General features: G+C 38.5%; 1 protein-coding gene across 1 annotated transcript in view; it reads right to left on the reverse strand.

The window, feature by feature from the left end:
- The window catches only part of RARB (retinoic acid receptor beta), a 794,130-nt gene that overhangs the window by 559,562 nt on the left and 210,224 nt on the right, over positions 1-24,344 (reverse strand). The window contains exon 2 of the mRNA XM_036851911.1: positions 1,772-1,823. The gene's annotated coding sequence lies outside the window, so the exon portion shown is untranslated. The remainder of the gene's footprint in view (positions 1-1,771; positions 1,824-24,344) is intronic.

Below are 24,344 nucleotides of genomic sequence, written 5' to 3' on the forward strand. Positions count from 1 at the left end.
CATTGCTGGGATAACTTCTGTGACTATTAAAAGGCTGTGTTACATTTCAGACTCAACTGCCAGATCAGGTTGGGCAAATTCTTCAGTTGTCAAAATATCTTGACTATATTCACATACTTATTCTCAAAAATGAACACTATATCAACTTGAATCACTTAACTTTTTTTTCCCTAAGTTGTATGCCATAGTCATTATTAGTAATACTTAATTAGTATAAAATACTTTGTTCTCCAGAATATAAACTGCAACAATAAAGTAATACAATTATTCCAGTTTACATTTAAATTTGGACAAAAAGAGCTAGCTCTGAGTTAAGAAAAAGCAACAACAAAACACAAAACAGAAGAATGTTGTGTTCAATTTTAAAATATTCAGTTGAATGAAACTACCCCAGCAGAGAAAAAAAACAAATTTATCATGTCATAAAAAATACGTTAAATTCGAAATGAATTAGAAAAAGAAATACAGTTATTTGGAACAGCTACAGGAGTTCTGTTTTAAAGTAACCAATTGAACTTACCCAATAGGTTCACTTGAAGATAAATTACAATGTGATTATAATATGAGAAATTTACAGTTAAGTAGCATTACATTAATTCCTTATTCTTTCCTAGTACACTTTAATATGTTTTTCTTTCCTATTCTTTGTACATACTTATCTTCCCAATAAAAAATAATGAATAATGAAGGAAGTGATGGGTAAATGAAATTTTATTTTCACTATAATTAGATTTCCCCTCTCAGAAATCTTCCATCTTCTTAAATCACTGTGAATTAAACTATAGTGTTTCCTTTATTGCAAAATTCCATGCAAAGCATGCTAATCCTTTCTCAGGAAATCTCAGGATCATTCTGGTATAGTTGTGTTTACCCAAACTTTGCTAACAGTTTGAGAACATGATTTTTAAGAGGATCCACACAAGTCTTGGACTTGCAGAGGTATCAGTAAATTTGGGCAATTCTTCCTTGCCGGAGTGCTTCACCTACATGAGTACCAAAATTCTGCATTAATCCCCATCCCGGGGGGAAGAGAATTCTCTCATGAACTAACCACTGAATTACATAGATTATTTCATTTAGTTTTCAGAATAACCCTGCAGTCTGGGTATTAGTACCCACACTTTACTCAAGAGACCAGTGAGCCTACGTGCCTCACCCAAGGCCACATCTAATAATGGAAACTCAAGCTCAGTCCCCTTTCTCTCTATACCCAGGGCATTCGTCATGCTTCCTCCTCAGACATCATGGTTTTCCAAAATCACTTTCCTTCTTTCTGTATTTCAGGAGTTAGAAAACTATAACCTGTAGCACAAATGTTCCCTGCTGCTTGTCTTTACAAAGTTTTATTGGAATACACACCTACGTGTCTACTTTTTTGACACAACAGCAAAGCTGAGTAGCTGGGACAGAGACTGTGGGTCCACAGAGGCTAAAATGTTTATTATTTGGCCCTTTCCATAAAAGGTTTGCAAGCCTCTGCCCTATTCCATCTACATGTTAGCTGAGAGAAAATAAGACTATCTGTACAAGATGTATGTAAAAGAACAATTTGCAGAAAGATTTATATATATATAGTATGACTCTGTTTTTGGAAAAAAAGTTAACATTTGCTTCTATGTATACATATAAATACTTGCAAAGTTCATATGCCAAACTGTGGTTATATCTGAGGCATCAGATTATATAGGGAAACTTTCATGATATTTTAAATATTTAAATTACTTCAATATCTGCTTATTTGAATTTCTTTATTTCTTCTTTCTTTACTCACCAGGTGTGGGTCCTCAGGCAGTTCCCTTCATCTCTGCAGGGCTCTATTTTATCTGTAAAATGAGGAGCTGGGTTAGGCAATCTTTCAAATTCCTTATAATTCTAACCCCCCCGCCGCTGTATTTAATGCAGCCGCCCAATTTCCTAGGATCATTTAATTTTGATAACTACCAATCATAGGGAAAGATGTTTGCAGGGGAAGCCTATAATTTAAAATTTTCCATTTGTCATTTTTATTAGAAGTAACCTTCACAGACAACTCACTCTTCTCAGACCGTTTCACTAGAATCTCTTTCACGAGAATAGTCACAGGAATTCTAAGATACCACCATATTTATAACTCAGTCTAAGATTAATTTCTCATCAGAGAGCATAGCCAACTGTGATTCGTGGGGACAAAGGTTCTCTACCCCAATTTCAAGTTTGTTTTCTCTAAACATGATCTTTTTTGGCTCTCATTCTATGACTTATGTTTGCATTTGTAATTTGTTGACTTGCTTTTGTAAAGAACATGACACTGAACTTTGTCTTCAGAATGCTCATATCCTAGAAGTTCCCATTTCCTCTAAATTTGATTTTGTTTTTAGTTTTATTTTAAAAGCAACATTACAAATCTCGAAACATCATTAAATATATATTCCAATTTTACATCAAATATAAAGTACAGAACACATTTTTGTAGTCATTTTGCGATGAAATTACGAAAGTTAAAATCAAAACAAGTACCCAGTAAAAGTGACCTACGGAGAGGATGGACACAGTCCCAGCTAGTGGAGGTGTACATCAGTATGGTTTTCTGGGGGGATATTTTCAGTCATATATCCAAAGCCTCAGGAGTTTAGCCAAGAAATTTCACTTTTATGATTGTGCCCTAAGCAAATGATTAAAAATAAGGAAAAGGTAGGCATCCCACTATTTATAAAAATGAAGAACTAGAAAACAAATGTATGTAAACAGTGGCTTGCTTAAGGCAACTGAGATGCAAGAATGTTATTAAGTACTATGCAGCCATTAAAATTATAATGTAAAAACAATGTATAAAAGATCATGGGGAAATGTTGGTTCTAAAAAGTAGAAAATGGCTGTAAAATAATGCATATAATAGGATTCCATTTCTTGTGAAAATGTATATGTGCAAAGATTTTTATGTATGTCAGAAAGCAACTGGGAGGATTCCAGCCAAAATGTCAATACTGGCTACCACTTGGTGAAAGAATTATAGTAAATTTTTGGATCTTTCGGTAAATTTGCAATCTTTCTGCATTGACCACATATTATATTATCATAAGAATTATTTAGGGGCAGCAAATTATAGTTATAAACATAACTTTAAAGTCTCTAGATTATGCCTACCCATATGATCAGAACTTTATGGATTCAATCATTTCAATGATTCAGGAAGCATATCATTTTAACTGAATCTAAGTAAACAGTTTTTATCTAACGCACAATCACTGATTTTTAAACTTTGTATTGAAGAAAATTAAAATTAGGATAATGAGCAAGAAAGAGGAGAATAAGATCATCAGATCATCTACCCCTTCACTTCCCTCTCATTCTCTTTCTTAGGGCTGTAGGTCATTCATTTCTGAGCTCTTTTTAAAATAACTTGTAATATTGTACTTATTTGATTTTTACTTGGTTTTGATGCACCTGCCGATTCAACTGTAAGCTCCATGACGGCAGGAGTCATATCTTTTTGCTTCATTTAGCACATATCTCATTAAATACTTCAGCGAGACTAGGTAAAAGAACAAAACAACTAAAGCTTTGTAACATCTTAAAATCAAAAGTCATTAGATTGGTTGGTCGGTTCCTGTAATCTCTAATGGCCCAAGTTTGGCAAAATGTTCCCCGCAATTAACCTCTTGGAACTTACAGAACCCAACCACATGAAAGCAGAGTGTACTATATCAACGTCCAGTGTATTTATGGACACCAAGACCATCAATCTTGATGATCTAGGGAAAGTTAATCTTCTTTACCTGCACTGCCCATTATTTAATCTTATGCCTTTAAAAGATTACATCTGATAAATCAGCTGTAATCAAAAGTTTGAACTCCAAATATAATTAACCAGAGGCACCCCAGTACCATTTAGGTGAAAGTCAAAGTGCAGGAAGTTCACACTGAGAATGTTGCAATCGGAGTGGAATGGAAGTGAATGATTAGACATTGGTCAGCCATGTCTAGAGAGGAGAGTCTAATTCAGGAAATATTACGTGTGTGTGTGTGTGTGTGTGTGTGTGTGTGTGTGTGTGTGTGTGTGTGTATAAAATGCTGATTGTGCAGAACTCTCTGTCTTTACATCACCTATAAAGACAGGCTTCCAAAGCAAATTAATAGTGTAAGCAACACGTTTTTCAAACAACTCTGTGTGAATCATTTTTTTTCTAAACAATAATTCAATTTCATGGAGAGCTTTTCTAAAGGACTTTATTTGTCAAGCTCTGAATACACTGTCTTTGGTAAAAATATTCTATTTCTTTAAAACTAATTGATAGCTGAGCTTTCTCCATTGTTTGGGCTAGTCTTCCTCCAGTAGGTCGGAATGAATAAAAGTTCATCATCTCCTTAAAATATAAAAGCAAGCACAAATATAATTTAAAGGCCAAGAAACTGAAACAAGAGAAGTTCTTCTCATTTTTCCTTTGAAGCTGCTCTCAATACCATAGGATCCACGAATGAGGAAGCCATTCCTACACCAAGTGTTCAAAACAAAAATCGAAGGGGAAAGTTACTCAATTATCTGGTAAATTCAGTCAGTGAGGAAAACCAACCTAGATTGAGGCTCGATTTTAAGTACCGATTTTTGCTTATGATGTTTCTAAGAGATTAGGGATTTAAAATTCAGTCTCTAGAGTAAGCATTTTTCTTTTAAATTATAAGTTATAAAATAACTAGGAGATCAAAACCCAACTCCCATTCTCAAATGTAATTTGAAAAATTATGGAGACAACCACAAGTCACTTAACAATGGAATATCTTACTTTAAGTCATAATCAGTACACAAGAGTGCTTATTGCAAAAGACCCCTAAAATGTCTCTTCCCTACTGGTTTATAACTGCCAGTGGGACTGGTTCGCATGTTGAAGGCAACAAGCATGGAAGTTTCCGGCAGAAAGTCTTATAAAGCTTAAATGTAGCAGTGGGACCATTCTGACTCAGCCCATAAGCTTCAAGGTTAGAAGCTAACGTTTCAATGATCTACCTGATCACTGGTGGTGAATCACTGCGGAAACTTCAACAACGTCCTGGTATTTGGGCTAAATGGTGGGGAGTGCCACCATGAAATACTGCTTCATGGAGAGCTAACAATGAAGGCTCATATACTAATGATATGGTTACTTCAAGGTTTAGTAATTTGTTCTACATTCAATCAATTTACATGGACTTTAGCTGGTTATTGGTCATTAAGGAGATTTTTCCCTCAGGATTCTGAGGAGGGTCAAAGGAAGAACTGCACTGAGACAGTATTTTATTTTGTATGTAAAGACAAATAACACTATATTTTGTTGAATAATTGAAAGAATTCTATCCTCCTAAAATGCTGACGGCAAAACCCTCAGCCAAAAGAAGGGTTTAATTATCTTCCCTGAGATGCACACAAGTATTAAACAAATCAACAGGTATTAGACATATACTGAAAATTCCATCACAATATAACCCGATACTACAAATGGCATTATTTCGTTCTCTTTTATGGCTGAGTAAGCAACACGGATGGACCTACAGATTGTCATACTGAGTGAAGTTACAGTCAGACAGAGAAGGACAAATATCGTATATCACTTATATGTGGAATCTAAAAAAATGGTACAGATGAACTTATCTACAAAACAGAAATAGAGTCATAGATGTATTGATAGTAAACAATCTTACTGGTGCCAGGGGAGAAGTGGGGGATAAATTGGGAGATTGGGATTGACATATACACACTACTATATATAAAACAGATAACTAATACACACTACTATATATAAAATAGATAACTAATACACACTACTATATATAAAATAGATAACTAATACACACTACTATATATAAAATAGATAACTAATAAGGACCTACTGTATAGCACAGGGAACTCTTCTCAGTACTCTGTAATGACCCATATGGGAAAAGAATCTAAAAAAGAGTGGATACAGGTGTATGTATAACTGATTCACTTTGCTGTATACTTGAAACTAATACAACATTGTAAATCAACTATACTCCAATAAAATTTTTTTAAAAACACCCTGCTACTAAGAGCATCTATTGCTCTGAGACAGAGTCCCAACTTTTAAACAGGTGGCAAGAATCTAGTAGGTTCAACCTTCTTCTCCCTTTATACCTGTTTTCTATATTCTGGAAAGTTTTCTATCAATGTCCAAACCATATTTTTGCACATATTAAGGTCCTTTATTTTAGACATTTGGTGTTGCAAACTGGTGAGCTACAGGTCAAACTGTGCACACAGATATGTTTTTGAGCCAGTACTCTTTAAGGTTGAATTTCAGTGCTTTTAGATGGGTCTATCTCTTTGGCTTCTCAGAGGCTCCCCTCTCCCCCACTGCCTGTACCAGCTATTTGGAAGCTTTCTCACACTGACAGTGCCTACCCCGCCTCTCATGGTTTGTTTTCCTATCTTAGGAGAGTGCCTAGCATGTGTCAGTCCTCTGCCACCAGCCTGTTGCCAGCAGGAAATTAATCTCTTGGCCCCTTTGAAACCTCTTCCTGCACATTGGGCTCTGAATCAAGAAAACTGCCAAGAGGTGGGCATGATTCCCAGGATGATGATAGTGATTATTTACTGTCACCATGGACTGGTAAAATTAAACTTTCTTCCCATAGCATTTAATGATAATCATGGAATACTGGACATAGCACTGCCCACACCCTCCTAGATCCCTTTCGGAGCTTTGCACACACCAGCTCCCCAGGTGTGTTCATTCCAAACAGCCAGCACCTGTGACTCTTTGTGGGCTGATCATCAGATACAGGAGTAATAAATATGGTGCTGTGACTCCGGGGTATGTCCTACATTAGTTCCAAAACTCTCCAGCAGGACAGGACCTAAGTTACTCTCCAGCGCACTTTTCTTGATACGACCCCTTTGTTAGTCTCCTTCTCTTTCCTGTCCTACCCCTCCCCAGCTCTTCCTCTTACTTCCCCCCAGTCCTCACCATAAGCTCTGCTTCTGGGAAACCTACTTAAGATAGCTCATTTCCTAAATGGGAAAGGACTCTTCTAGAGACCCCGCAGTGTTCCCATAAAACTAAGTGACTCAAGTTGGAACTTCTGTGAGTTACAATCTCTGTACTATCTCTGCACATGCAATGCACTTTGAGTTCTCAAGGGCCCTCAGTACCTAAATCAGTTACCACAAGGATGCTTGAGGCTGACAGCATAATCATCCATCAAATGCATGCCTGGTACTTGGCAACAGGTACTTCCAGGACATGCTAAGTTTGCAATAATGTGCAAAAATTCCTGATGCTGTCAAGGAACTATGGGACACCTTACCAGTTCGTCTCTCTTTTTTTTTAATTTACCAAATGACAGGATTAATTTACAAACTGAAATCTCAAACCTCAATATGGTTGTGAATTTTAACTTTGGAATCATATTTCTGAAACGCTGACTTTTAATTTGTTACTCTTGAGAATTGCTTTTTGGCAAAAGCAGAACGAGTAAGTGTTAACGATGTAGACTTGGGTTCAGAAACGGGTGTTACGATTTTCTAATACATGAAGTATTTAAAGGCTGATGAGACAGTACATTATATCTGCATGGTAATTTAGTTCAGAAGTTCACAATTATTTTATTTTCAATATTAATTGCTTTTGTCTCTCAATAAATGACTCTGTAGGAAGTGGAATTCAGTTTCATTCATTTTCAATAATCGAGATTGCTTTGAACCAGCTCAATAACTCTCACTCCTCTTGGCCTCCGATATATTGCTGGTGGTAGCACATAAATAATCTCAGTTTTCTTCTTAGATTCCTAAGCAGAGCTGGCTTTTGGCAAAAGAGCTAAGGAGACACGGTTTGCTGTCCACGCCCCAGCCCCTTGCTTTATGGCCTGTTCAGCATCCACACTCCCCCTTGCTTCTCAGCTTCTCATACTGTGGTCACCCCTGCCCCCTCTCTCCCGCCAAGGGCAAGTGGTAGGAGAAAGTGATTCACACACCTGGGATCTCGAGCCCCTTGCCTTTGCTCACCCTGTGCCTCCGCCTGAGGCGGCCTCTGCCTATACACCCAAACGCACCAAGAAGTAAGCTGGTGGGTCAAATCAAAGACCGCCATCTCCACAGGGCCCCTGCAGCTCTGCCTGGGGTAGGAGGGAACATGTGGCCCCCCGGGCTCCTCTGCACCCCTCCCACCCTCCTTCAGCTCCTCCACTGGCTTACAGGTTTTCACACGCCTCTCTCCTCCACTAGACAACTGGCTTCTCAAGGTCACAAAGCACAAACCATTTATCTACATATTTCATGTAACGCTTAGCTATGCTCCTTGTTCCAAAAAAGTCTGAAATCAGAGAAAGACAAATATCACATGATACCGCTTATATGTGGGATTAAAAAAATGATACAAATGAACTTATTTACAAAACAGAAACAGACTCACAGACCTCGAAAATGAATTTATGGTTACCAGAGGGGAAGGGTTGGGGGGGGGAGGGATAGACTGGGAATTTGGGATTAACATACACACACCACTATATATAATATAGATAACCAACAAGGACCTACTGTATAACACAGGGAACTCTGCTCAATATTCTGTAATAACCTAAATGGGAACAGAATATGAAAAAGAATAGATACATGTGTATGTAGAACTGAATCACTTTGCTGTACACAAACTAACACAACATTGTTAATCAACTATATGTCGATATAAAATAAAAATTAAAAAAAAAGAATGTATATGTATGTATAACTGAATCACTTTGCTGTACAGCAGAAATTAATACAACATTGTAAATCAACTCTACTTCAATTTAAAAAATTAAAATTGGGGAAAAAATAAAGTTTTAACTTGTATAAAAAAGAAGTCTAAATGAATAAATAAACCAATGGATGAATTAATGAGCAGTGGGTTAAGAGAGGCTTTCTGTGTTTTAGCCCCATGAAACTAGTTTCTCCAGCACAAGTTTCACTAACTCACCTCAGAGCCTTTGTTTATCCACAGATCCTAGCCTTGATGGGGTTGTACTGGTTCTGTGTCCCTGTGGACCCCCATCTAGCCCCTATTATACTGAGGACCCCTCAAGGGCAAGGACAGTGGCGTCCACGCCCAAAGTAGGAGCTCAACCATATGTGTGGGATGAACAGGGTCATGGTGCCCTGTGGCTCCATTAGGTTTCCTCTCCAAAATTTATATTTCAGAAGATTCCAGGCAGGGTGTTTCATGAACAAGAGCAAAATAAAAACACAGTAAGAGCCACACCACTTTTATTGGACTTGCTACCTGCCAGACACTATTCTAAGCACTTTACGAATATTAACTCATCGAGTTCCCACAACCCTCTGCGATGGGTGCTATTACCACCCCACTTTATCCATGAGGAGAAAAACACCAGGAAATGAAGCGACTTACCTGAATTAATTGACAGTCTCCCTTATAAAAGCCTGGTATGGTGTCAGGACATTAAAAGGGACAGCTGATGTTGAGACAGGGGGCATCGTCACAGCGTAAACCAACACATGGCTTCCCTTGTTGATAAAGTTTTCAACTGGGGGGGAGGGGTCAGCTGAGTTAAACAGGGGACTTAGTGATTTCCTAATTTCCATTGCAGATCCTCTCTTTTGGCCCTGATGCTCTTTTCTTATCCACATTTCCAGTATTCTCTTGGACACTTTCCTATGGTTTGATAACTCAAACTCATTATGTCCACAAACGACTCATTCCTCTCCAGTTTCTGCTTCTAATCACTTCTCCAGTTCTGTGAATGGAATTATCATTAATCTAGTTATCCAGATTTGAATCACTGACCTTTTGCCCCTTTTGCTCTCCTCTTCCAACTGTCCTAGAGTGTGTTTTTCATTCCTTTCCTCACAGTGGTTCCATCCTTTCACACCCACTGTCCGTAAGCAGCTTTAGCTTTTTCCTTCCTCTTACCCCTGAAATCACAGCATCTCACCTTCTTGCTCTACCTTTATATCCATCCTGTTCTAAGATATTTTGCCTACAGCTGCCTGATTTTTCTTCCTGAAGAGCAGCTCTACCCTAGCACTTTACTCCAAGGTTTGTAGTAGCTCTCCTGCTCTACTGAAGCCCACACGACTTCTTCTACCTGGCAGTCAAGGTTGTTGGTGGTTGGTGGAGACACCTAACACTCATTCTCCACAATACATTTTCATAGAAGGAATTTCACTTCTGGTCCCTCCTTCAAGAGAGAGCAGTGTTAGAACATTCATTTCTGCCCAATCTGGTAAGACTGAGGTAAAGGTCGTTGTGTACCCATGATGTAGTCGAGCTTTGGCTGATTTCTGTTATGAGACGTACCCAGTCCCCTCTCTTCCACTGACTCCACCCTTGGGTCTAGAGGCTTGTGGTTGTCGACATGCTCTGTAGACAAATACATGCAAAAATTTAGAAAGCCTGACTAAGCTCCTGTTCCAAACTACATCCCCCGTGCTAACTTTACTGTCAATTCTGCTGGTAATTTAATTTGTGTCTGACTCCTGTTTCTTTCTGTCAAAATGTTCAGAACCCATAGGTGAAGGAATATGGCTAATGCCTCAAAAACCTCAATAAAAGTCCTCTCTAACTTGGCATCAATTTATCTCAAGTCTCTTAACCAACATTCAAAATGTTGACCTGAAGGTTCTTGCCCAAGTTCACTATGGGTTGTCCTCCAAGTGCACCTAGCCCTCCCATGCCCTTATGTCATTGTGCATTCTGCCTCTTCAGAGAACACATTTCTCACCATTTTTTTTTGCCTGAAAAATCCTGTTTCAGGGCCCTTTTAAGATGTTACCTCCTCCAAGATAAAAGTAGTTTCTCATCTGCATGAACTCTCAGCTCACTCATGTTCTCTTCCATGAGTTAGTTCACCTTGACTTATTTTAGTTGTACTTTTGTCTCATTGACTTTTCTTAACTGTAACTTCTTTGAAGTATCTGTTGTCTGATAACACAGAGTTCCTAATGAATTAATAGTCGTATCCTCAAAAATCAATTGAATTGAATATGGGGTCTTATTTTTAAATAGGTAAGTGACAGAACAAAGCTCTATTAAAATAAATTTTCTTCCTGTACAAATTCAAAGATTTATGACCTGATATTTGCAAATACCCTTATCCTCCTCTCATGTTTCTCATATTTTTAAGCACTTAAGATTCAAAGAGGGTAGACTCTACTTTGATTTTTAGGTACAAAGCATCTTTAGACAGTTCTTCAAAAGTATTTGCAAGCTTCCTTTTTTCGTTTCTTTATAAACCTCAGGCCAAGACCTGTCTTCTTGCTGCAAAATCTCCCTCTCTCCTACATTTACATATAGAATGCTCACAATGACAATTGTGAGCATTCTCCTCCTCTGTACACGTACTTTATCTGTGTTTCTTAATATCCCTGACAAGTAGTTGAAACTCTGCTCTATCTCAACACCTGCTTTTCCTCTGTGATGATTAAACATTTTCACTTAAAATTCCACTTCTGCCTTTTCTATGGTCCCACCTAGAAAGGCCTATTCTACCTATGTTAAACACAGCATATCAAAGATACACATTTATCTCTACTTCCTCCCTAAAGGCATAAATCCACAAAGTTAAAGAGAATGGGAGAGGAGATGACAGCAGATGAAAGATATCAACAAAATTTTAGTATCTGGAAAGCATATGGAAAACTTCACAGACCAGAGAGAATTAAAACTGTAAATTGTAGCTTGAGTCAAAGAGGAGTGGATGGTCACCAAGAACCAAGCCAGTTTATATGACAAAAGGAAAGGTCATCATAGAACATGGCATTTTTGTCTAACAGCAATGTTTATACAATCGTATGCATAATATTGAATATTGATTGAATTAAAATTGTGCTAGAGCTATGTTGGAAAATGGGGATGGGAACTGAGTACATGAGTATAATATGAAAGAGTTAAATTTTGATCTTCTATAATTGGATGTCAGTAAATCATTTCTATGACTGAATAATCACAAACAGTGTGAAAAAGTAGATTAGAAATATTAGAAGAGAATAAAAGAAAATTGCTGAAAAGTTGAAAACAGTTGCCCCAAGGGAGCAGGAATCATTGCTGGAAAATGGTGGAGCAGGGCATTGCTGCTGTGTCATAAGCCACGTAGAACTATTTGACTTCTCGAACCGAATACAGGTAATACTTTTCCTCTAAAAAGAGACCTCTTCACTCAAGTTTAACAGGATATAATTTTAATAATTCTGAAATCATGAGCCTTTTGAGAAGTAAAGCTTCATTTAAAAAGTATCAGCTCAAAGGACAAATAACAAGTGCTGGAGAGGATGTGGAGAAAGGGAGAACACTGTTGCTGGGAATGTAAATTGGTGCAGCCACTATGGAAAACGATATGGAGGTTCCTCAGAAAACTAAAAATAGAATTACCATATGATCCAGCAATCCCAGTCTTGGGCATATACCCTGACAAAACTGTAATACAAAAAGTTACACGCACCCCTGTGTTCACTGCAGCACTGTTCACAATAGCCAAGACCTGGAAGCAACCTAAATGGCCATTGACAGATGAATGGATAAAGAAGATGTGGTACATATATACAATGGAATACTACTCAGCCATGAAAAAGAATGAAATAATGCCATTTGCAGAAACATGGATAGACCTATAGATTATCATACTAAGCAAAGTAAGTCACAAAGAGAAAGACAAATACCCTATGATATCACTTACATGTGAAATCTAAAATACAACACAAATGAACTTATCTATGAAACAGAAACAGGCTCACAGATGTAGGGAACAGACTTGTGGCTGCCAAGAGGGAGGGGCGTGGCAGAGGGAAGGATTGGGAGTTTGGGATTAGCAGATGCAAACTAGTATATATAGGAGGGATAAACAACAAGGCCCTACTGTACAGCACAGGGAACTATATTCAATATCCCGTGATAAACCATAATGGAAAAGAATATGAAAAAGAATACATTATATATATAACTGAATCACTTTGCTGTACACCAGAAACTAACACAACATTTAAATCAGCTATACACTTCAATAAAATTTTAAAAAAATATTAGCTCAAGGGTCTCATCTTTAGGATTGATCCTTTTGTAAAATATTGACCATTTCAGATAACTTTGGTCGTATGGTAATGAAATGTGTCTCGTGTGCTCAAATAAGGCTAATAACCCTGTGGTGGTGAACATGCCTCCTGCTGGACCCTTTCCCCAGCCAGTCTGGAGTGGGTTGGGGCAGAGCTTTCCAGGTTTGATTCTTGCACAGCCATCTCATCATACCATCTGCGTGTTGTCACATGAAACTCCATGAGTCGAGAAACTTGACACACTTATATAAGCCTGGCATATGCTTTTCCATCTTTCTGAAATTCCCTTCCTCATCTGCTTAGAAAACTCTTAATTATCCTTAAAAATCCAGAGTAAATATTCTTTCTTCCATGAAGCTTTCCTTCCCCAAATAGTTAAGGATCCTCTTCCTGTTTGCTTGATTCTATTACTTAACGTGTCACTCACAACCAGTTACCTCTCTACATGTCTTCCCTTTACTAGACTTTGAGGTCTTTGGGAGAGGGAGCTGTATCTTATTTATTCACAGTGCCAAAAATATTTATCAAATGAACAGATTCAGGAACTTAGGCAGCTCCTATCAAATACCTGAAATGTTCATTAATTCTACAGGAAATCACTGAGAGCCCCACCATCCGCTTATATCTAAAAGTCCAACCAATGTGAAGAAGCTGAGCTAAAATCCCATGCTTTAATTCTCAACACTACATAAGAGGCATTTTGCACAGACAGATGTCACAGAACTACATGTTCAAAGTATGTCCTCTTGCCTTTATGAACCTCAAAGCCTGTCCCAGAAAGTCTGCCAACTTTTTCATGACAAGCATCTCAATCGGAAAAAGAATGGCCAGAATGACGGAAATTAGCAAGGAAAAATTGCTAGTCTAGATCATACATATTCCAAAGTCAATGCTGAAATTCTTGAAACTCTAAATCAATATTTGGTGGACCTCTGACAATTCTCAGTCAAATCACATGAATGCTAAAGTCAGTAGTGGAAGAGGACAAAATTTGTCTAGAACTGGTAGAGAAAACTGTTTCTGATGAGCCTCAGCCTGCGCTTCCGAACCTGGCTCCTTTCTCTCAGTTCCTGGGACGTCAGTCCTTCCACAGGCACCTCTGAAGAGTCCCACTGCTTATTCTGAGCTACTTCAACCTGGCCTGATCCACAAGACTTCTCCAAATCAGCTGAAAACTATGCCTGGTTTCATTTCTGTACCAGGGACAGTTATATCACTGCTGAACTAAAGAGAGACGCGACCTTAATTTCTTTCTCTGTAGATAAATCTTTTTCATCCCCTAAAACTATAAAAGCATCGCTATATAAAGCAAAACAATCAGATAAAGAGTAAAGAAATCTGAGAGCAAGTGTCTTTCGCCAGAGAATCCACTAGTTTTCTGCTACCATAAAGATTAATTAACACTTGCAGAATGTCTCAGAAATTGAGATACAGTTATAAACATTTTTTTAACCTTAGTGAATATATAGAAGCAAAACTTGGACAATGAAATAAGCCCTTGAACATCATAATACATTCCTTCAAAATATCAACATTCTGCTTTTACTGACATGCATTAACATGGGAAAGTTGGATGCATTTATTTGGGATATCATATGTTGAGGGGTAGAGCTGCTTTGTACAAAGTATTCTGCAAGGCGGAGCCATTCAGTTGAACCATGTAGGAAATACAGATTGCTAACTTAAATGGCCCAAATCACCGAGTTAACAATTTTTCAATCCAGTGTTTTTCACTGTGTAGATTAAGATTTATACAAAGTGAAGAGATGAAATGAGCAATAATCCTACTCATCTATGCTAGCAGGACAACCTGCGTAATTCAGTACAGAAATGCTGGTAGGCAGCAGCATGGTGCAGTGGGAAGAGCAGGTGTTGGAGCCCAAAGGACCTAGGTTCAAATTCTTTGAGCCTCTCAGTTTATTTCTCTGCAGAAAGAGGGAAAACACAAGGGCCACTGTACTGAGTGACTGGAAGGAAGGCCCCAGCGTAGGCTTAATAAATGGTCATGATTATTCAAAATATGCATGGCCCTTCATCCTATTCTACCCAAGGACACACGGTCTCAAGTTACCATGAAACACCATTTTCCTTAATGTTTATGGCGTCCTATCTAGTAGGTGTGGAGTCTGGGTGAATATTTTAAACACTCCCTTTTCTTCCTCCACCAGGATCTTTTACATAAACATTTTTTTTTAATGAACTCCCTGCCCCTAGCCTTTCCTTATGGATTGTGCCCCCGACCTAATTACATAAGTACCTGATGGGCTGGAACGCTTCCAAAAGGGCCTCTTAGGAAAAACAATCTGAAGGGTTTTCTTCCCCTTCTTCTGTAATTACATAATTACTCAGCTGACTAATATGAGTCACCGTGTGCCATTCTAATCTCCCAGGCACAAAATAGTTTTATTATTTTCCTTGGAACTACCTAATTACCCAATGGATAGCAGTAACTCCAGGGCTCTTTTCAATAAGTAATCTGTAAAACTCAAGGCTGAAATTCCTCCAGAAGTCTTTGAAAATGGAGGAGAACTTAGAATAAGACTATCATTCACCGCATGAGACACTGGAGTTCTCGGGGACCAGGGTGGTCCGATGGTGCACCACAAATAATTCTGGAAGAAACAATTGTTCAGACTCTGGGCATGGGATAAGTTAATGAGGCAGATTCTCCCTGCTGGGTTTTAGGAAATAAGTGTTTCTGAGACAGCAGAGCAGTGACTGAGAGCAGTTAAAAAAGAATTTAGCAAGCATTCCCGATACGCGTGTACTTATTAACAAACTATATGCAACTGCTATGGTTGATCCATATATTAACTATTAGCGAAACTTAATATTTTGATACAGCCTAAATAATAATAGAAATTATGATATTTTTCCATATCCCAACGGAATGTTAGTGTACCCTGTTTTGGAAAATGCTGCCTTCTAGAATACCAAAGTCTCCAATATGTTCTAGAATTGGTTTATGATTGGCCTCTAGTCAGTCTCTATTCACTTAGGGAATAGATTAGTAGACTGCCTATGTTAATTTCTTTTCTCCTTTTTACAAAGGAACGTGAAAAAAAACTCATGCAAGCCTGTGAGCACATCAGCCTATCCCAGGATATTTCCTAGGAGATGCTCAGAAAGCAACAGGCACAAGAATCTTCTCTCTATGTGGTTCCTGACCTTCTTCTTCCCCTAATTTCCCACCCAACCCCAGGAGTGGTGGATTTATGACAGCCTCTTTCTGGTCTAGAGTTTAAACGGTTGCACAGACTACATGATTTAGAAAGCTAACATGCTGGCCTATGCCTTGGGTAAGATAGATTTACAATAAAAAGAAACACATATTTATCCAAGCTATTGAACAGCTAGGTCTAATCAGTATTAACCCTGATCAAGCCATTTTCCAATGTATCATAAAATACTAAGTCATGTTCATAATTCAACTGTATCTGAAACTGTCCTCTATAGTTCATATTCATTAAAACATTTTAAGAAAAAGGCTACAAAAATGTTATTTTAGGACTCATAGAAATATTGAACCTAAAGAACTTCTGAAGCTTCACAAATACAGCTGAACCTAGTCATAAGCTTGTAATTTACTGAAGTAATTATTGATTCAAGTCCATGACAATGAATTTTATATTCCAGAGATTCACAGTTCCCATTTCTTAAAAGTTTCATAGGTGTTAGAAAAAATAAATTTAAAAAACTGTTCAGTCAAGTCTGATTCTTCCGGTAGATAAACCAAATCACACAGTGTAGTAGAAGTAGCTACAATGAAGTCGTTTTGACAGTTGAACACAAATAGAGGCCCCAAACAATGCACACACAGAAACAGTACACTTCCCTGGGGGAGGCAGCTCTGGCTTTGAATGTCTAGAAGGGGCGAGCAGGCTGTGCATTAACTTAAACCTCTCAGATAACACACCTCACCTTCTCTTTGGGAAAGGCCTCCTCATCAACATCCCCTGCCCCATCCTGGACCCCAATCCTCCTCAACTCTGTTAACTACGGGAGAGAAGAAAAGGAAGCTTCCTGACATATCTATAAATGTACATCTCACTCTCTCTTCCCAGATTGGAGGTTTAAGACTGTCCTTTTTTCAGCCATCATCTGGGAAAGTTGCTTTTGCAAGGAGGCGCTATACCTGTGCTTATCCCAGTTTTTAGACCAGTGATTTCCTAGAAACAGACCTGACATCTTTCTTCCTCTCTTCTCAGACCTCTTGGTACCACCAAACTAGACTTGAAGAGTTTTGAACCTTGTCATTTGGTATAGTCCATTCTACAACTAGAATAAAAATGCTTGAGAGACTTTGATTATCAAGTTGATGACTCCCCTTCAAGCTGTGAACTGTCAGTTACAAACAGGGCATTGACTGAGAATAATGGAGATGAATAAAGAAAGGTAGGGCAACCTAAATGTCCATCGACAGAGGAATGGATAAAGAAGATGTGGTACAAATATACAATGGAATATTACTCATCCGTAAAAAGGAACAAAATAATGCCATTTGCAGCAACATCGATGGACCTAGAGATTGTCATACTGAGTGAAGTCAGTCAGAGAAAGACAAATATCGTATGATACTGCTTATATGTGGAATCTAAAAAAGTGGTTCAAATGAACTTATTTACAAAACAGAAGTAGACTCACAGATGTAGAAAACAAACTTATGGTTACTGGGGGGAAGTGGGGGAGGGATAAATTAGGAGTTTGGGGATTGACATATACACACTACTATATATAGAATAGATAACTAATAAGGATCTACTGTATAGCACAGGGAACTCTACTCAATACTCTGTAATGACCTATATGGGAAAAGAATCTAAGAAAGAGTGGATATATGTATATGTATAATATAATTGATTCACTTTGCTGTACACCTGAAACTAACACAACTTTGTGAATCAACTATACTCAAATAAAAATATAAAAATAAAAAAGAAATACATTAAAAAAAAAAGAAAGATAGGGCTGCTGTCTGAGGAAAGGAATGGTTCAAAGATTCCAGGACTGGCCTCATATAGTCGGTTGACAATTGCTTCTTGCAGATCGCATTATTACAAGGAAGAAGTTTTACAAAGTTGTAGAATATTTCAGTAACATTAGAAAGACATTTCCTTCAATTTACTATTCATGCAGTCTACAAAAAGTTGAGTACCTACTATTTTCCAGACACTATTTACAGGGAACTAGAGAGACACAGTTCATTCACTTCCCCAAATATATTTAGAATATTCATTAGAAGCCAGGAATGTGCTGGCCACACACACTATACAATGATGACTACAATCAAGGTACTCCATCATGTTACACAGCTATCCTTTTGTGTGTGTATGGAGAGAGCATTTAAGATCTACCCTGTTAGCAAACTTCAAGCGTACGGTACAGAATTAACTCTAGTCACCATGCTGTACGTCAGATCCCAGAAATTACTCATAATGGAAGGTTTGGACCCTTTGACCAGCATCTCCCCATTTCCCCCACCCCCACTCCCAGGCAACCACTGTTCTATGCTCTGGTTCTGTAAGTTCAACTTTTCTGGATTCCACATGTAAGTGAGATCATAACTGTCGAGAGTACTTGAAGGGAAGGCTGTAAGGCATTAAACAGAAGAAGCTTGGTCAAAGGAGAGGGAAGAGTCCAGTAAGAATTAACTAAAAGAACTTTGTTGCTTAAAATTCTTCCCTCAACTCATTTGCCTTTTGTTGATTCATTCTCATTTACTTTAGAGGACTTCACTGGATGGAAACTCTTAATTTTTTTAAAAGACATGGGAAAGCCTGAGAGGTCTGCAGAGCCTCAGCCCCCAGTTGGGATGGCTTGCGCTCCAAGTCCTGACACACACACACATGGTTTCTATTAAAACCACCGAGAAGTACTTCTGTACAGCATCAAGCACACGTTTCCTCAGCGAGCCACAGAATAAAGTGCTATTAATTCTCACCAATATTCACAAAATGATTGCCTTTTATTGCATATGTCTAACCTCCTGCCACGGTCTCGAGGTTTCCTATACTTTTCTGACCCATGGGCAAACCTCTCTGCATCTTAGGGAGCATGCTGGGGGGGGGGTCATAAAAACGTTCAAGGCTGCCTCAGTTACAAAGTCTAATATGCTATGCAGAGAGAAATCGTACTGATGTAATTATAAGTAGTCTTTTTTTTTTTTTTAAGAAAAGGAAAGATCTGCAAGCCTGCTTTTCCTTCCCTCTTGCTGAACTTCATGGTAGCAATAAGCTTTCTTTCTGTAGAAAGGCATTCCTTTTGAATCTGTTAATACATCACTAGAAATTTTCCTTTTTTTCTCTTCTTTGTACCTCCTTCCCTCTTTCTTTCTCTTTCCCTTCCTTCCTTCCTTCTTTTCTCCCTTCCTTTCTCCCTCTCTTTCTCTCTCTCTTCCCCTCTCTCTCTTTCTCTCTCTTTCCCTCCCTCCCTTCCTTCCTTCCTCTATTTCTTTCTTTTCACTTCCAAGTTCTGTTGAAAGTGGTTTTCTTTTCTTATTTGAAAAAAAACACATTACATTTTACATCTACTCTGACCATTCTCAAGTTACAAGCCTCTGAAGTGTGCTTGGCCTGTTGCTGGGTGTATTTATTACCATTAATAAATGAGTCGCTGGCATAGGAATGCAAATTTTATGTGGCCCACGTATAAATGAGCCTGTTAAGGATGACCAGATACACATTTTATGTGACTGCTAAATAATTATGCCATAGAAATACAGCTTGTGAATTCCACGTTAAAGAAAGAAATGGATTTGAATAATGTTAGAATGAGTATTAATCAAAACATGGTTTTAGTGAGTTAAGGTCATAAAAAGAGGACAAAGAAAACGTCTGGGTTCAGGAAGAGACTGTGGAAGCTTAAGCTTACCATGACGACCTGTGATGGCCACTCTCGTACCTTCACGTCATTATAGCATGAAGACACATCCAGTTCTCAAAACTGCTCTTACGCTTTCAACAGTTCTGTCTGTGAGGCTGGGTATTGGATGAGGGCTCCTGAAGCTGTGTCTATAGAGAGCAGCAAAACCTGACATCGGAGTTGAGAAAATGGCATCAGGTAACAGGGACGTGACAGAGGAGGAGACAGACACAGTCTTGGGGCTCACATTCAGAGGGGGATAGGACAGTCAATACAGTGCATTGTAGTGTTATAATCATGGTGGGTAGTGTTTGAAACCAGAGTTTTTTAAAGTGACATTTCCATGTCAAGTTGTCTCATCCAATCAGAAATCTGGATGTTAATTTAATGTCATTTCTCTAGCCTGACTATTGAGCGGCAGCTTCGGATAACAAGGATGGGCTCAGATCAACTGGCAGAGGGGAGAGTCCAGAGAAGACACTAAGGCATCCTGCAAAGCAAAGCATGATGCAGCCAAAAATTCTTGGGTGTTGGAATGCTGATACCAATCTAGAATATTTGAGTGAAACAGTAGTTATTTAGTCTTGGTCTGAAAACAGTTTCAGAACTTAATCTAAATCCCTAACGCCTTCACTAAATATTATAGTATCAGATCTCTTTAATTAGTAGATCTTTTGGCAAACATGTAGGGCTTGGGAGGGTTTCTTTGGCCATGCAATGTTTTAAAAATATTAGAAATCACTGCCAAAGCTTTAAAAAAAACAGATTTTCCATAAACAACTACATATACAGCTTTTTTTTTTTTTTTGAACGGGAAGGTCTGGCAATATTCCCATCTTAGCCTCACTCAGCAGGAACACAGCAGCTTTCAGCTTCTCGCTAGAATGGGAATGTGCCATCCACTTTACCACAGTCTCTTCCATTCCTGATGTCTTCACACCTTGGGGGATGGGGGAGGCGGACCTCACTGACTTTAGACACCTTGCCTTTGGAGGCAGCTGCTTTATAAATTTCAAGCTTTAACTGCATCACTAATTTAGACAATTCGCGCTTTTCAGCATTTTGCCCTCCTCTGTTCCATGGATGCTATATTATTACCTCTACTTTACTCAGCTCCTTTATTCATTAATTTCTGCATTTCTGTGGCAGTTCCAACTCCACCCTCAACTATTTATACATTTATTATTTCTATAAATACTTACCTATTATTTTATACTGACTGGGGATTGTGGGTGAGCAAATAGATGTATAAGGCACAATCGCTGTTCTAAAAGGCACAATCCATAATCTAAAAGAGGAGTTCAGAGTGGAGAGTAGCAGGGATTTAAAAAACTATTAGCTGTATACTGTTGGTGAGAACGTAAACTGGTGCAGCCACTACGGAGAACAGTATGGAGGGTCCTCAAAAAACTGAAAATAGAGCTACCATATGATCCAGCAATCCCACTCTTGGGCATATACCCAGAAAAAACTATAATTCGAAAAGATACATTCATCCCTATGTTCACAGCAGCATTAGTCACAAAAGCCAAGACACAGAAACAACCTAAATGTCCATCGACATAAAGAAGATGTGGTGTGTGTATGTGTGTGTGTATGTGTGTGTGTGTGTGTATATATATATATATACACACACACACACACACACACAATGGCATACTTCTCAGCCATAAAAAAGAATGAAATAATGCCATTTGCAGCAACATGAGTGGACCTAGAGATTAGCATACTAAGTGAAGTAAATCGCAAAGAGAAAGACAAATACCATATGATATCACTTATATGTGGAATCTAAAATATGATACAAATCAACATATCTATGAAACAAAAACAGTCTCACAGACACAGAGAATAGACTTGTGGTTGCCAAGGGGGGGAGGGTAGGGAAAGGATTGGAAGTTTGGGATTAGCAGATGTAAACGATTATATATAGGATGGATAAACAACAAGGTCCTACTGTACAGCCCAGGGAACTATATTCAATAACCTGTGACAAGCCATATGGAAAAGAATATGAAAAAGAATGTATATATATATATATATATATGTATACCTGAGTCACTTGGCTGTACAGAAGAAATTAACATAACAATGTAAATCAACTATACTTCAATAATATTAAAAAAAAAAATTCTTAGCTGGAGAGTCATGTGGAAAACCATAAATTTTGGTCTTCTATATTTTGTAGGAGGACTAGGGCAAGACCTTTTATTTGTCCTATGTTTTCCCTCTCAACTATGTTCTCTGTATTTTCCCTCTCTTTAAGGATATGGGGCAAGGTATTTGAGCTAGGGGGGCAAAGAAAAGAATATGTATTTGAGAGCCAGACCCATGGGCCTTTCCCTGCACACTTTTCAAATGCAAGCTCTTAAGGATGGTGTCAAAGAATTTAAATATGTAAACGCTAAATGGTGATCTTGAAAAAAACTTGTGGAGAAGATGTATCAGTAGAGAAATTAATCCAGCATAGGAATGTTAGAGCTGGAAGAGATACTGTATTTTATAGGTGGGGAACTTAGAACTGGGTAAGTGACATACCTCAGGCCTTGGAGACGATTAGTAACAGGCAGATCTCAATCTCAGATTTAAATATCCCCAGATATTTTTTGCTTTTAATTATCTAATAGTAATACAGACCATCCAATTATCTCACTGCTCACCACCCTCATCCTTTGACTTCTTTTATTAGATAACTTCAACAGACAGGTATTGAGTCTATTCTCTATGCCAAGCACTGTTCTGGGTGCTGGTGATACAGCCTGAACCAAACAGCCAAAGGTTCCAGCCCTCCTGGAGCTCACATTCCAATCTTGAGTTGTCTTTGAACCCAATCCAGGCGTATAGCACACTAGGCAGACCTTAGACCCACAGCCCATTTAGCTCCTAGGACTACTGGAATTATCCAGTGATACAACGACCACAAAAATGCTGTGTAACATCAAAGGGTTCTATAAACTTTTGTTGCAAATTCTAACACTTCAGTGACGGATTCAGCTCATTTGGCCAGTCATGATGTAAGAGAAACCATAGTAATTGATTCCATCCTCCTATAAACCACACAATATCGCCTACTGCCTTCACCTTAACCCAAACCTGGTGCAAATCTGTTGAAAGAATGGTGAGTCCACTGACTCTATAAAAAAGGCCATGCAGAGAACTGAATATCATGTCTCAATTGCATCCTACAGAACATCCAAACTGAATTATTTGCTTTCCCGAAGAGCTTCACTTTTTTCCACTTCATTTTGTTTCTGTTGACAGAATTTTTTTCACTGCTTCCACAGCATTTCAGACCAGAAAATAAAAATGTACATGCAGCCCACATTTCCATAAGTGCCCCTGGCCTGGCCAGCAGGGCTCACCTTCAGGACATCAGGGGAAGTACCATTAAGTGGACTTTCTCTAGTTAACATCCTTCTCTTTTCTGAGCCAAGTAAAACCCTTCCGTGAGGAGCTGTCTCTCCTCGGCTTTCTACCCCAGAGTCTACAGACTGTTTGTCTACCATCCAACTAAAAATGCTATATAATTAAGTAGTCCAGCGGCCACATCTAATTTTCTGCAAAAACTCTGCAATGATTCTCCACTTCCACTTTTCTCCAAAGACAGCCCTGTGTCCATTCTTGACATTTCTTCAGACTGGGGAACTTCTAACAGGGACAAGACTCAAGAAGCTAAAATCACCTATAGCCCAAAGTTCTGCCTCCAAATTAACCATAAGGACAGAAGCCAAGAATTCAGCTTCTTATCCTTTAGATCTCAGCTTTCACCCCCAAACGGTCTCCTAGCTTTCCACAGCATCCAGTAGTACACAAAACAATTGTAACAGCATAATCCACTGTGGGCTTAGTTAATTAATGTCCATTTCCACCTAGAACATGTCCAGATTCATATTTGTCTCCTCATGGCCATGTTCCCCAACATCTGATACAATTCTTTCCACACTGGAGGCACTTAATAAATATTTGTTGAATTAAAAGAATTAACAAATTAGAGACAATTAGTAACAGCCAGATCGCAATCTCAGATTTAAATATCCCCGGATTTTTAAATTTTAAAACATCTAATAGCAATACAGACCAATAATGTGTATTGCCCACCACCTTCATCCTTTAACTTCTTTTATTACACAAATTCAACAGATACATATTGAGATCATTCTCTATGCCAAGCACTGAACTGCACTGAACATCATGTGAACTGCAAAATCTCTCTGACCAGGCTTACACAGAACAACATATTTTTCACCAACAGAATAAAAAGGCCTTGCTGGTCTCCCCATCGCCTTACTGAATTCACAGCCCGTTTTCCATTGAGGTTTGGTCTCAACTCCAACCATTCCTGCGACTACAGCAGGACTCAGCACTCTCAGCATCTCACTTCTGCCCTGCCTCCCCAGATTGGTCTTACATGCATCCCTTTAATCAAGTGCAGAGTGCATGAAATCTGATAGGCCAGCACATGAGCTTTATT

This window comes from Balaenoptera musculus, chromosome 4, assembly GCF_009873245.2.
Source record: "Balaenoptera musculus isolate JJ_BM4_2016_0621 chromosome 4, mBalMus1.pri.v3, whole genome shotgun sequence".
NCBI classification, from domain to species: Eukaryota; Metazoa; Chordata; class Mammalia; order Artiodactyla; family Balaenopteridae; genus Balaenoptera; species Balaenoptera musculus.